This window comes from Cyanistes caeruleus, chromosome 16, assembly GCF_971803275.1.
Source record: "Cyanistes caeruleus chromosome 16, bCyaCae1.hap1.1, whole genome shotgun sequence".
NCBI classification, from domain to species: Eukaryota; Metazoa; Chordata; class Aves; order Passeriformes; family Paridae; genus Cyanistes; species Cyanistes caeruleus.
This window is the reverse complement of record NC_141716.1, coordinates 3,712,518-3,725,735: the sequence shown is the minus strand read 5'-3', so window position 1 is coordinate 3,725,735 and position 13,218 is coordinate 3,712,518. Positions and strand designations below refer to the sequence as shown.

At 39.6% G+C, this 13,218-nt stretch overlaps 1 protein-coding gene across 7 annotated transcripts in view; it reads left to right on the top strand.

The window, feature by feature from the left end:
• LOC111938045 (uncharacterized) overlaps nt 1-13,218 on the top strand; it is a 207,498-nt gene that overhangs the window by 163,137 nt on the left and 31,143 nt on the right. The window lies entirely within an intron of this gene.

Here is a 13,218-nt window from a genome sequence, read left to right as displayed (position 1 = left end):
TGCTAGGCAGATCCAGGTTACCAAGCTGTTTTCAGCTTGAGGTGCTGTTGGTAAATAACAGATGGCACAAATATCCAAAGGAGCTCCAGTTAGGAAATTAATTTCTGTGGAAATGTGGTGTTTAGTCTGGTTTGTTGGAAGAACAAGAGTTTTCAGCATCTTCCTTTATGGTTCAAAAAGAACAGCCCTTTCCAGAGGAGGCAGAGGGCTGCAAAGTAAACACAGGGAGTTAGGAGATGAGTATAAACCTAATGGAACATGGGAATTCTGAATCTATTTATCTGTTCTCATTGACGTGGTTGTACTTATTGTGGAGGGTCTTGACCTCACATTCAGCTTAAGAACACAAGCCTGGGAATAACAGCAGTGCAGAACTTCAGGCATGGGAGGATTTCTGTACATTTAAGTACATGAGTTACCTTCTGTGGCTGAGACATCAGGTTAAGAAGAAAGCTAGAGGGAGAGTAACTGTACCATACAACTTGCATGGAAGTTCTAAATGCAGCTGATGGAGCTTTCTCACATTTCCACAACTGCATTTCACCCTCCCTTATCAGGATTGCTAAAGCAAGTTTCAGTAAATCAGATTATACCGAAAGAGCTTCTTCCTGAGCTCCTATGGCAGGTGATGCTTTGGCATCAGCCAAAATAGGAGAGAAAAGTGGGGAAATGGGAAAGATAATGAGGAAAAACAATAGAAAAAGGATGGAGAAAAGAGAAAGTCAGTTAACTCATTTTTCACAGAAGTATCTTTTCCATTATAAAGACAACAGAAGCAAACAGGAGGAGGAATAAACAAAAAGTTAAAAGATACAACAAGATATTTGTAGGGGATGTAGAGAAAAGGAATAAAGAAACAGGGTAAAGGAAGAAAATGAGATGTTAATCTCTGGCCAAGGGAAAAGTTTATCCCTCCAGCAGCATGCCTGGGATCTTGCTTCTGTTTTTTGCCTCTGAGTGCCTCTTTAAAGCAAAGAGTTAAGAAGGCACCAAGCTGTTTAGAGTGGTTGCCTGTCATTTGAGCTTCCCAAGTACTCTGCTATTTCCCTGCTGAAAATTCTTCAGCTGCAAACATTGTCAAGCCATGGTTGTGGTGTTACGGGTTTGGAGGGAAGAGCAACCCTGGGATACCTTCTTATTACAGAGTTACTTTTCATATATTTTAGAAAATACACTGTGGCAAGCAATGAAAAGAAAATTGAGGCAAATTAGAAAAAAAGCAAGTTCAAAAAGCTGTTTCATTCTTTGAAGGACTTGATGAGGGAGGGAATGAAGAAAGACTGGAATTTGTACAACTCCAAGAGCTTGGCTGCATTCTTTTGTCAGTATTTTTATTGACTCTCACTTCCAAAGAAACAATGATGCTTCAAGCTGTTCTCTGGAGCCTGGATATACCTTGCTGACCTAAGGAGGCACAATGCACCACAGCTGTTAGCAAGGGTCGTGTGTGGTGTTTGAACTGGAACAAAAGAGCTGGGATCACTCTTCTGTCACTCTGAAGTGCAATTGTTTCCATGCCTTTCCAGTTTTGAGTAACAGCATTTCACACATTAGAAAGGCCATAATGTAATTTATTATTCCTGGCTCTGAAGTAATTTATTATTGTTTTGACATTTTTTCCTTTTACTGTTTTATCTTTTCTCAGTCAAGGAATAGAGGAGTAGGAGTCAGAGTTTCTGCTTTTGATATTTGCAGTTTTGCCAGCAAAGTTTAACCTAATGTGTGTATGAGCTAAAGTCAGACTGGTAGTGACTCTATAATGACAAATAACTGATGAGGACACAGGGCTTGTATTCACTTTGTGATGAGTCAGAACCTGCAGGCAAGGATCTTCTCTGTCCATCATGGCCATAATAGTGACAGGCAGAAAATCACTGACTACAGGGTAGCTGCAAAAAGCAATGAGGATTATTATAGGCTCCAGTTAAACAGCATAAAATATGAATTAAATAATTATTATCAGCTTCTCCACTAAATTCTCGTAGATGTCTGACCAGCTAGAGTGTCATTCAGGTACCTTTATTTGCTATTAGTTACTCTGAGAAAAGAGCATGAGTTATTAATGAATTGTAACCACTGCTTTCAAATAGTTTCTGTCTTGAATTCTGAAAATGCACTGAGGGCTTAAAATTTGCAGAAGACAATAAAAATACATAATACATACAATATACTATAATATAAATATATATAGTATATGAACTAATAATATAAAAATACAATAATACAATTTTAAAAGGGTGGCATTGAGAACAAGGAGATGTGAGCAAGGAAATACTGTTATACAGCTGGAAACTGGCCACCCAAGAAGATCTGGCAGAGAAAGTAAAGTATTAATAGCATTATTAATCTACTAAGTTTTACTGCCAGTAAAATAACTAGAGAAGGCAAGATCAAGGAGGAGAAGTTATGAGGCAGCAACACAAATAATGTAACAAATTTACAGTTCTCAGGGGTATTGAGATTGTGGTTCCTGTTACCAAACTGTGAGAGTACACAAGGACAGCAGCTGTGCCAAATGTCCAGATACAGCAGTTCGCAGTGGGATAAAGGGCATGACACTGTTTAAACTCAGTACTCTTCTCATATGTGGTAAATCCTCCATAATTATTTACTACAGAAGCCATTTTTCATGGGTTTGAGGGGAAGGGTTGAATACTGAGTTAATCAATGCATTTCTTCTACTCTCACTCTGCAGAGTTCTGGCACCGTGGCACTGGGCCACTGGAACTTCTTGTCTGTTTTGCCAAAAACTAAAAGTTGTTTTCCTGATATTCTGGAGAGGTTTTTTCAGACAAACAGTTCCTGTGATTTCAGATTGTCTGACTGAGACTGTCATTCTTGAGAAGGTTGGGTCACAGTTCACACTTTTTGTGGAACGGCATCCTTCCAGTCCATCACCACTCAAGGCAATGCCACACCAGGCGCTGAAACCTCCCTTGTGCTTCCAGCCTGTGTTTCACAGCAGTGCCTTGGCAGGAACATGTTAAGCTTTGATTAAAGGGGCATGTTTGCTTTCAATGAAGAAAATTCTTCTCTGAGCCTGAGGTTTTCTAATAAAGTTCAGACTTATTTTCCAGTTTTCAATGAAAATCTTTATTCACTATTTTATTTAGTTGTTCTTGCCTTCCTGATGGTCACCACAATGATTCTATGATAAACTTTTCAGTATATGCTTTTTGGAGCTAAAGGACATACTCTAGAGCATTTGGCCTCCCTGGAAATGACATGAAGATATTTTTATTTTATTATAATGTTTGGTTTGTAGCATCAGCTTAAAGGGCCAAAAGAGAAGGATGTGATTGTTTGATCCACTGCATATGCATAAGTAGTGGTTGCTACTTTCCTCTGTTCTGATTGTTCCTGGTCAAGACAGGTTTACACAGTTGGAAAACTGAAGGTCAGGTGGTTGAGAAAAGATTGACTAAACCGGGAAAATTATCGCCCAGCCTTTTCCACATTAGCTGGCTTAGGAAAGGAGAGAAGTAAAAACCCAACAAATTGGTGATTTCAGAGCCTATTAAAGATTAGGGCTTCTAAGGATGGATTGAGAACAGATGCAGATTTCAGGCTAAAGGCCCAAGTAAATACAATATTTTGGACAATACCTTCAATACATAAGACTAATAAAATACCATGTCTGTGGGGGAAAATCATGTATTTTTAAAATAAACATATGAGCCCTGTCAACAAAGCACATGTAGCTAGAATTTCCTAGAAGTGTGAAAGGCAGACTATGAAAAAATTATTTGGAAGAAGAGAATAAAAACAGATTAGTAGCAGGAAAACTGAAACTCAGTTTACATGAGCTGTCAGAGACCCATCACTCCCTTTTTGATTCCTCAGCAGCAGAGGAAGACACAGAGCTTTCCTCTGCTGCTTCAACTTCTTTCCTCTTAGGAAAATAGTTTGTTAGTTTAGTTTGAAAATTCACATCTGTTTTATACAAACTCCATGAGTATTTTAAACTTCAGCTATAAATGCTGTTAAGACATCATTTGCTGCTCACAGGATGGTTTATGATTGGGATCACGTACTCCCTTCTTGAATCAGGAAATTAAGCCAGAAATCCCTAGCTTGATAATTATCTCTGAAATCAGTGATAAACTGACTCTCATCATCTGTGAGCTGGGCTCTGCCAAGGGTTCCAGTTCCAGACTGGTCTCTCCAAGTCATTCCATGGGTTCAAGAAGAAGAGAAATTTACTGGGAATCCAAAGGTACCAGCCTCGAGAGACAGGGAGAGCTTTGCCATTACAGGTTTATTTTTTTAACTTGTCTGTTTGTAAGTAATTTGTTTGTTTTCAAAATCTTCCTACTTCCCTTTCCCCAAACTAACTTAAACCCAAGCAAGCATCCTGTTTAAAAGTAAATAAATAAACAAAAAATCTAGCTATGTAATCAAATCTCAAGTATGTTGCTTATGTAAGTGATCTGAAATAAGTCAGCATGAAAAATCCAGAGTTTGGACATTTCATACTATTAAGTTATAGGTTTTAATTCTAAAAATATTTTCTTTTTTGTTTGTTGTAGAAGACACCTTTGAAAAACAGTTGCTATACAGGGTAGAGCATTTTGAGGTATTTTCTAGTTTTCTTCCAACACTGCAGGCCCCTATCTTTGGGAGTGTTCTCTTTCTTCCTCCCAGGGTTACTCAGATTCTCTTGGGTCTATAAAGAAAGTTGAGGTTGTTTCACCCTTCAGAAACTGAAAATTCAGCAATACAGGAAACTGAACCAAACCTTTAAGTTTAATCCTGATAGATATTTTCTGTGATGATTCAGGAAGTCACCATCTCTTTCTGTGATTCATAGCTGCCACTGAAGAGATGCGATAGCTCCCCACCTTGAAGGACCCTATCTTAAAAAAGTTGAAAAAAGCTGCATCTTGCATAAGCTTTAGTGCCTTGGTTTGTTGATATTTTGAAAAATGACTTTTTTGTCTGAGCTGGATGATGTGATTTAAACTGCAGTGGTCTTACAGAATGAAAGCTCTGTGTTTGGGGCATTTGAAATGCATGGTTGGTTTTATTTTCTTCTCAATTTTTATATCCTGGCTGTATTTACATTTTATGCCCAGATGGTTTTCTTTAACTTCTTAGTGTAACTTACATGTAACATCTTGCAAAAGCTTTGTTTTCTTGATTTATGCCTCTGTGTTTGAATAGTTTGAAAACTTTGTTAGAGACCTAATGGGGAAGCTGTTTTTTTAGCACTGTGGATGGCTGTTCTGTGTCAACAGAGAACTGGAAACCTGTGGGTTTTGTGTGTTGTTGGACAGGATTACAGTCATATCATGCTGTGGGTTTCGATTTTATCCTTGAAGAAGTCTAAAACCTTTACCTTCAACTGAAAATCTTCTTTCTTAGCGCATTAATAGCTCTGAAATCAAGGATCAAGTAAACAATTTCTATTTTTCATAAGGAAACAGATTCTTCCCATATAATAAAATGCCATAGGAGATGCCAAGGCCATGACAAAGATAAAGATCAAACCTATGAGCTGATATGTGTGATGTGAACTTCTCATGAAAGGAATATACAACTTTAGTTAGAACTAAAAAAGCTCATTGAGTAGATAAAAAGCCTGTAAATACCACTGGTTCTAACCATCTTGTACACAGCATTATCTGAAAGAAAGGTTTGTAAAGAAATATTAATATATAATTCTAAAATTACTCTGCAATATAATGTGCAAGTCAGATGTCCTGCACTGTAAGAGATAATTCTGATCTATGAGTAAAAACACCTGCTTTGTAATGGCAGCCTGAAAAATAAGGATGTGCAGAAATCCATGGTAAATTGAACTGGCAGTTGAGGAGGTTCTCAAAACAGAGTAACAGAGGTTTTCTCTCTTCTGCCTCTGGGGAGGGCCTGAGAGCTTTTGAGATTATTTGAAAGATGAAGTAAAATTGTGAATGAAATTATGCAGCTGGCACAAGGAATTGATTTCTTATCAATTATGACTATGCCAGTTATAAAGTGGTTTAGCTGCAGTGACTAACAAGTATTTCTGTTCCATTGCTGAACAAAATGAACTAGAAATGTTCATCAGCAGTGGAGTGCTTTCAAAAGATGCTGTTGCCAGAGTTACAATTCTTTTAGGGGAAAGAAGAGTAGAAAAGCATCTTGTTTTTGTATAATGTGAATGTAGTAGAAATTAGGCCAGGTACATCAAATTTACTGTAAATTTGCCACCTTAACTGCTGAAGTCTGAGCTGTATTGGCAAAGTGCAGTTACACCTTTCCAGTCCCCTGAGAGCTTTTCATAGAGGTAGAACTTCTGTGCAGCCCCAAGGAGATGAGATCTGTTCCCTCCTTTCAGTCTCAAAGTCTTCCCATCTACATTTGTTTGCAGCTCACACCCACTTTGGCCAGTGCTTAGAGGAAAATACAATGTTAAATTCATGTTGAATTTAGAAAAGTTGGAAACAGGAGTTTTCACTAAATCAGGACTTGGAAGTTTTGTAAGCCTGCTCTCTGCATTCATCTCAAACACCAGCACATGCCAACACCAGGAACAATCTGAGGCATGATGGGATCTGCAGCTTTGAGTGGAAGAACAAGTCCTATTTTCACTGACCACAACCTTTGTGCTTCCCAGGGTCATACAGCCCTGCAGACCAGCATTGCTAAAGTATGAATTTTTATGAATCAGTCTTATGATCAATTAATTTAGTTGGAGAATTGGAGTCTGTTAAAAAACTATTAGGATTTCATTGCTTTTAAGACTTCTTTACATTTGTGGGTTTTTTGCAGAATAGCACATGATTTCCCACAAGAACAGAAAAAAAAGACTCAGGCTGAGGATTCCTTGAAGCCATTTACTGCTTTCTGTATTATTTTTTTTATTTTGGACTTGATTATGTTTAATTCAGACTTGTGGTCTGTTTTAAGTTGTGCTGTACTACGAAACCTTTGTCTCCCAAATGATGTTAATTCTCCCTGCATCCCATAACTGTGAGTTCTCACTTGAGGGGACGGGAGAGTACCTGTGAATACATTCCAGATCTGTGAGGCTTCCCTTAGGAACGCTGCTGGAACGCCAGCCCTGAGCCTTCCCAGAAGAATGTGGGATGAATTTAACTTTTCAGGGGGCAAAGATATTTAAAGCAATACAAGCTATGTAAAGAACTTAGGGATAGTCAACTAAATAGTTTTGTGTTGACTTCAGTTCTCTTATTGTCACGCAGTGATCAAGGGGGGGAATATTCATGTGAGGACACGTGAAAAAATGGCTCTTTCCCTTTGTATATCTTAGGGGCTTTTTTAGACTTGGCCTTACTGCAACATAGTTACTGTTGCTACAGTCCAATCTGGAATCTTTCCATCAGAAATGCTATTTTGATCACTGACTTCTAAATCATTCGTATCATATTGTTCTGAAATTTGTCACATCCAGAGCTTGGGACGGGAAGTAAATCCCATTTAATTTTAGATCAATTCTTTGCTATGCTGAACACCAGATTCAGTTTTGTTTAGGCTTAAGATTTCTATCGATTTCTGAAGCCAGAAACATCAGGGAGTTCCAGGGGTGGGTGGCAGTCACTGGAATGACTCAAGTGACCTGGCGTGGGATGTGTGCCTTGCTGCAGAGCGAGACATGCTGTGTTACCCCTCAGACAATGTCACCACTGCCCTGCAGGTGCTCTGGAGCTTCCCCCTAGGAAATCCATGGTAGGCTGTGTTTACACCCCCGGGACAGAGGATTCCAGATGTGCTGGACACCCCTCTGAGGGAAAGCAAACTGCATCCTGCCCTCTGCTGCCAAAGGGATTGAGGAAGGTGCGTGAGGAACATCACTTGTGCCACCACTCCAGCTCGTATTAAAGGTCCAGCATGTCCAGAACAGAAACTGGTGCTTCATAAATACTTGTTTAACCCTAAACAAGACCTGGAACATATTAAGCCATGAATTGGTCCCCAGCAATAGGACTGCACTGGTTTTAGCATCCCAGGGATATCCAGAACTTTCCGAATTCTCAAAGGCCACTGTAATAATGTGACGGGGAGGGAAGGTGTCCTCTCCCTAGGGAAGGTGTGGGAAGGAGTCCCCTCCCAGCTGGCTCTGGGGACAGGTTGGAGCTGTAATTGCTGGCGTGGGCTGTGGGAGCAGCCCCTGTGCCAAATCGTGTGCCAGCCTTGCAAAGTACAGCCACGGGAGACCTCAGCCCCGTTCCCAGGGGATAAACAGCACACCAGGGAACATGCACTGCAAGGAAGGTGCTGCACTTTAAGAAGAAGCACAACAACTCTGACAGCAAATAAATGTACACTGTGACCAGCAACTGGTAAATTTATCTGACAGGAGCAGCTGAGGGAGCTGGGGAAGGGGCTCAGCCTGGAGAAGAGGAGACTCAGGGAGGACCTTCTGGCTCTCCACAACTCCCTGACAAGGAGGGTGCAGTGAGCTGGAGGTTGGTCTCTTCTCCCAGGTATCAAATGACAGGACAAGAGCAAATGGCCTTGAGTTGCACCAGGGGAAGTTTAGATGGGAGCTTAGGAAAAATTTCTGCACTGAAATTTGTTGTCAAGCCTGACAAATTGTTGAACAGGCTACCCAGGAGACTAGTGGAGTCACCATCCCTGGAAATGTGCAAATGGCACTTGAGGATATGGTTTAGAGTGAACAAGCTGGTGGTGCTGGGATGTGGCTGCACGTGATGACCTTAGAGGTCTTTTCCAACCTTAAGGGTTCTGTGATTCTCTTATTCTATAGATGTATTGTCAGATCTGTCCTAGAAACACTCTCTTGATCCTATTGTCCAGGAGGCAAGGATAAGATTTAACAACTTCTTGCCCTATTTTTTGCAGTGTCATTGTAATTAAACCAAGAATGGTGAGGATGTTTTGGTAAGAGGAGCTCTTCTTACACAATGTGTTCTTGATGAACACAAGCGGGAACATCTGGTAGACAGAGCACACAGGCAATGCAATTACATTTTATAACTGATCCAGCATGGATGAATTTTCAAAATACATTAGTCACTACTGTGTGAATTAAGGTGGGGAGAAAAAACGGATGTAGGCACAGAGAAGATGAGCATAGACATTGTGTGGATTCCATGAATGACAGCAATATCCAGGGGAAGAACTGCCTGATGGCTTTCTCTGAAGACCCCTTGTGTAATTATTCTGTACAGTGAGTGCCTGTGTTCTGACTTTTGTTAAATATCCCAGAGGAGGTATTTAGAAGATGTTACTGCAGTGGAACGTTCTCTGGCTGTATTGTCCTTCTTTGCACTTTAAATCTTACAGGACCTATTGTTTCCCCAAAATATTTTACCAATTCCTTCCTTCCTAAAGGGAATTTTTCCTCTGAGCATTTCTAAGTACATCCTTCATATCATATGCTTCAATCAAGCTTTTCTTCTGGTTCTATTGGTACATTGCCACTGAATTTAACTGGACCATATTGGTGTAATTGAGAGCAGAAGATGGGTTCCTTTAATGTTTCTGCACAAGTAATCTGTTTCTCCAATCAGATTTTTTTTTCACTGCTTGGAATTTCTTCAAATTTGTCAACATCTTCAGGGTAAGGAGGTTCTTCCAGTTCTAATACCACCTAAATTCTTTTTGAAGCAGAGAACATGTTTCCACAGGCATGCTATTAATTATGGATATTTCCCTAATTCCACTTCTGTGAATATTGTCCAACAGTTTGCATCTGCCTATCCACATCTGGTACAAATAAAAAAAAGGTTTGGTGTTTTTCATATCAAACATGTAATAATGACCATTTTGCTTTTGTTCTTATTTTTAAATCAAAGTTTGTGAATCCTTTTTCATATAATCTCTTAAACCTTATAATATTGGGCAGGATGAGGCAGTTTTTTTATGCTTTACTTTGCTATATTTACTTTCCTGCTTCTGGACAACCATTTAAGGTTTGAGACCTTTGTATCATTTCCCTTTTCAATATTTGCCATTTGGAGCTAACATAACCCATAACTAGAATCAACAAAGTTATACGAAACCTTCTCATAAGTGGGATGAGTTGGAATAGCAGGAACTTGTGGGCTACAGAGGCAGTGATGGCTTTTTGTGTCTTCCATTTGAGGAGCTCAATGCAAATGATTCCCTGTGAGCAACGGGAGCACTAAGAGGCATTGTGGAGCTAATGGTTGAATCACTTTTTAAGGAGTGCAATTTTACCTGTTCTTCCTCCCAGCCAAGACACAAACATGTATGTGCACAGAACCCTCTGAATTGCTGTCTGTGCCAATCTCGTAATTGCATTTGTACTTACAAGTCTGGAGATTTGAGGTAACTGTTAAAGTCCTGGCTCAGCTTCCCAGTGAAGTATTGCTCTTCTCAGACTGTGGTTTCCTAACACAGGTGGGAACAGCCCTGGCTCCCTTTTCCCCATTTAGTTGCTCACCTCAGTTGCTGCCAAAGCATGTTACGGAAATCAATTTTGATCTTTATTTTTTTTTTTTTTTATTTTTTTTTTTTTTATTAACTATTTTGATGAAGAGGAGGAAATCTCTGTAGTGGCTTCTTTTCACAGAGGAGAAAGGACAGCAGCTCAGCTGCGTGATCCTGTCATACACTCAGCTGTGTGTGTGTGTGTGTGACAGAATGTTTAATTTGGGCATGTGCAATGAAATAAGGATGTTTTCAAGAAAAATCTGACTGTGACATGTATAATTCAGAATGATAAATCATAGATTTGTAGATAAAAACACTGATTATAGCTCTATCAGTGTAAAAAGAGTGGGGAGGGATGTTGATGTGACCTAGATTTTGCCCTGGGAATATCTCTGTAATGTGCAAAAGGCTTTGCTTTGCAGAGGTTAAGTGTAAAGCAGAAGTTGTAACTGAAGGTTTTACTGTCTGTGCTGGTCCAGAATGTCTCATCTCAGCAGCAGAACCTGAGTGGCCACCACATCAACTGGAAAACAAGACCACAGGAGGTTATGAAACAGCTCCCATGGCTCTTATCCAATCCCTCCTTTTGTTAATGCCATAAGAATCTTTGAAAAGAATCAGAGTCTAATGTATCCCAACTAGCTCACTCTGAAACACTTCCAGTCCTGGCTGGATTAAGAACATGCTCCTGGTGTTGTACTCAGCGCTGCTTGTTTTGTCAATCAGTGAATGAAAAACATGCAGCAATCCTTGTGATGCTTAAGAAAATGGATTATGGATTAATGAATTGATTCTATGAAAATCACCTTGTTCAGCATTGGGTTTGGAACTCTGACAATAATTAGGGACTGGTAATGAGACTTTTATGAGTTTTAAAGCTAAAATAGTCTATACACCCATGGCACAAGAATTCTCTGACTACTTTGCAAAGCACCCACAAATTTGTTCAGGTGAGTTCATCCCTTGTTTAACTGGCTCTTGCCCCTCTAAACCTCAAGCATTACATAAATGCAGAACATATTCAGGCAGTTGTCATGAGTAGTCAATAGGTGCTTTGACTGTCAGGAAGAAAACCCCTTTTCTATGTTTAAGTACTTAAGAGGATGGCTTATAACCAAACTATGGTAACATTACAGCTCCTTGGAAGACACAGCCTCTAAGTACTTCTACGTGACATTTATCTAGTTCCACCAAGACACTTTAAATCAACTGTTAAAATCTCAAAGTGTTTTAAAGTCTAAAAAAAAAAAAAACAACACTATTGACCCTTTCATCCATGTGACTCATGGAATGCTGATAGTAAATGAAAAATACAAGCCAGAAGTCTTAATCTGTGACCATAACTCCAGACAAATTCTTAAGGTAAAATTAATGGTTTAACAAAGCTACTTAACTACAGGAAAAACTATTACAATATAAACACTGATGAATGGGAATTAATTTTGTTGTGCAAACAAAACCTAGGCAGGTTTAGGTATGTTTATAGGTACCACTCCCAGTGTGTGTCAGCAGGGCATACACTGAAGCACTAAATGTATTAGGAATTGTGTTTTGGGGAAGATGTTGACAAACAAGATTTTATAGGTAAAAATAGGACAGGAAAGAAAGTCTGTTCCAGCCCCAAATGTCATGACACTGCATTGGGTTTGTGTGCCAAGGTTTTGGTAGTGGGGGGCTGCAGGGGTGGCTTCTGTGAAAAGCTGCTGGAAGTTTCCCCCTACAGAGCCAATTCCAGCAGCTCCAAGCCAGAACTTTTATTCAAGGAATATCTTGTATTTGCCAGGGATCTCAGGTTTGCTCTGGCTGGTTCACACCCCTCTCACCCACCTTTGTGTAAGAATTGGGGTTTGCCAGGCAGATCAGTGAAGTATCAATATTTAATAAGATCTACTAGAAAAGTCTAAAACAATAAGAAAAAATGTGTTCCCAGTTAAAGAGGCAAAATCTGAAACATCCACTAATTTGCATCTGTGTAGATGTAGGTGTTGAATACAGACCTTATTAGTAATCAGCATTCCTTATTAATTCACTTCCTTCACTGAAACAGGATAAAGTTGATGAGGTGCATTCATGTGCAAAGGAATTTCAGTTTTGCTTATAGCAAAGAGATGATCCATCAGAACTGCTGCTGGCTTTGGAGGAGAAGGAAACACAGATTTTTCCCTCTGTGCCTGGTGCCCTCCTGTGGTTTTTATGTTCAGCTACTTGGGAGTGAATTAAACGCATCAGTGGCTGATTCTTGTGCTGCATAAAACATAGAGAACAGTTTGCCTGTTTAGTCTTTTTTGTGAGTACAATGTGTTCTGGAAAGCTGGAATACAGTTTTCCATACAGCCAGATGGATTTGGATGTGCAAACTCCCTGAGTTTCCTAACTTGGACCAACACCATTTCTCCCAGTCCTCACACACTGGTGTACCTGGCTCAGACCTGGCTCCTCCAAGGGCTGTTACGGTTAAAAGGATTTGTGCTGGAGTTGCTGCCTTCTGCAGTGATCCTATTAAAATTCCACCTTGGATCTTATTTGCACTTATAAAGGACTGATATTAGGTCAAATTGTTACACAGGGTAAGGAGCTAAAATGTTAAGGATTACCCGTACTTCATGCTGTAAAATCTATGCAGGATAAAAGTTTCTTTGCACAGCACTTCTGAGCCTGTCATTAGAATATTTCTAAATTACTGATCTAGAAATTCTACTTTAAAATACATCATTTAGCCACAAACATTATGCAGAAAAACTTTATATAGACTATTCTTTACATGTATTATAATGTATTATAATAACTAGCTCTTGCACAAGCAGGAGGTGAAAATTGCTGCTGTGGAGGTGCTGGTGGGGTTTGGTGCAATAA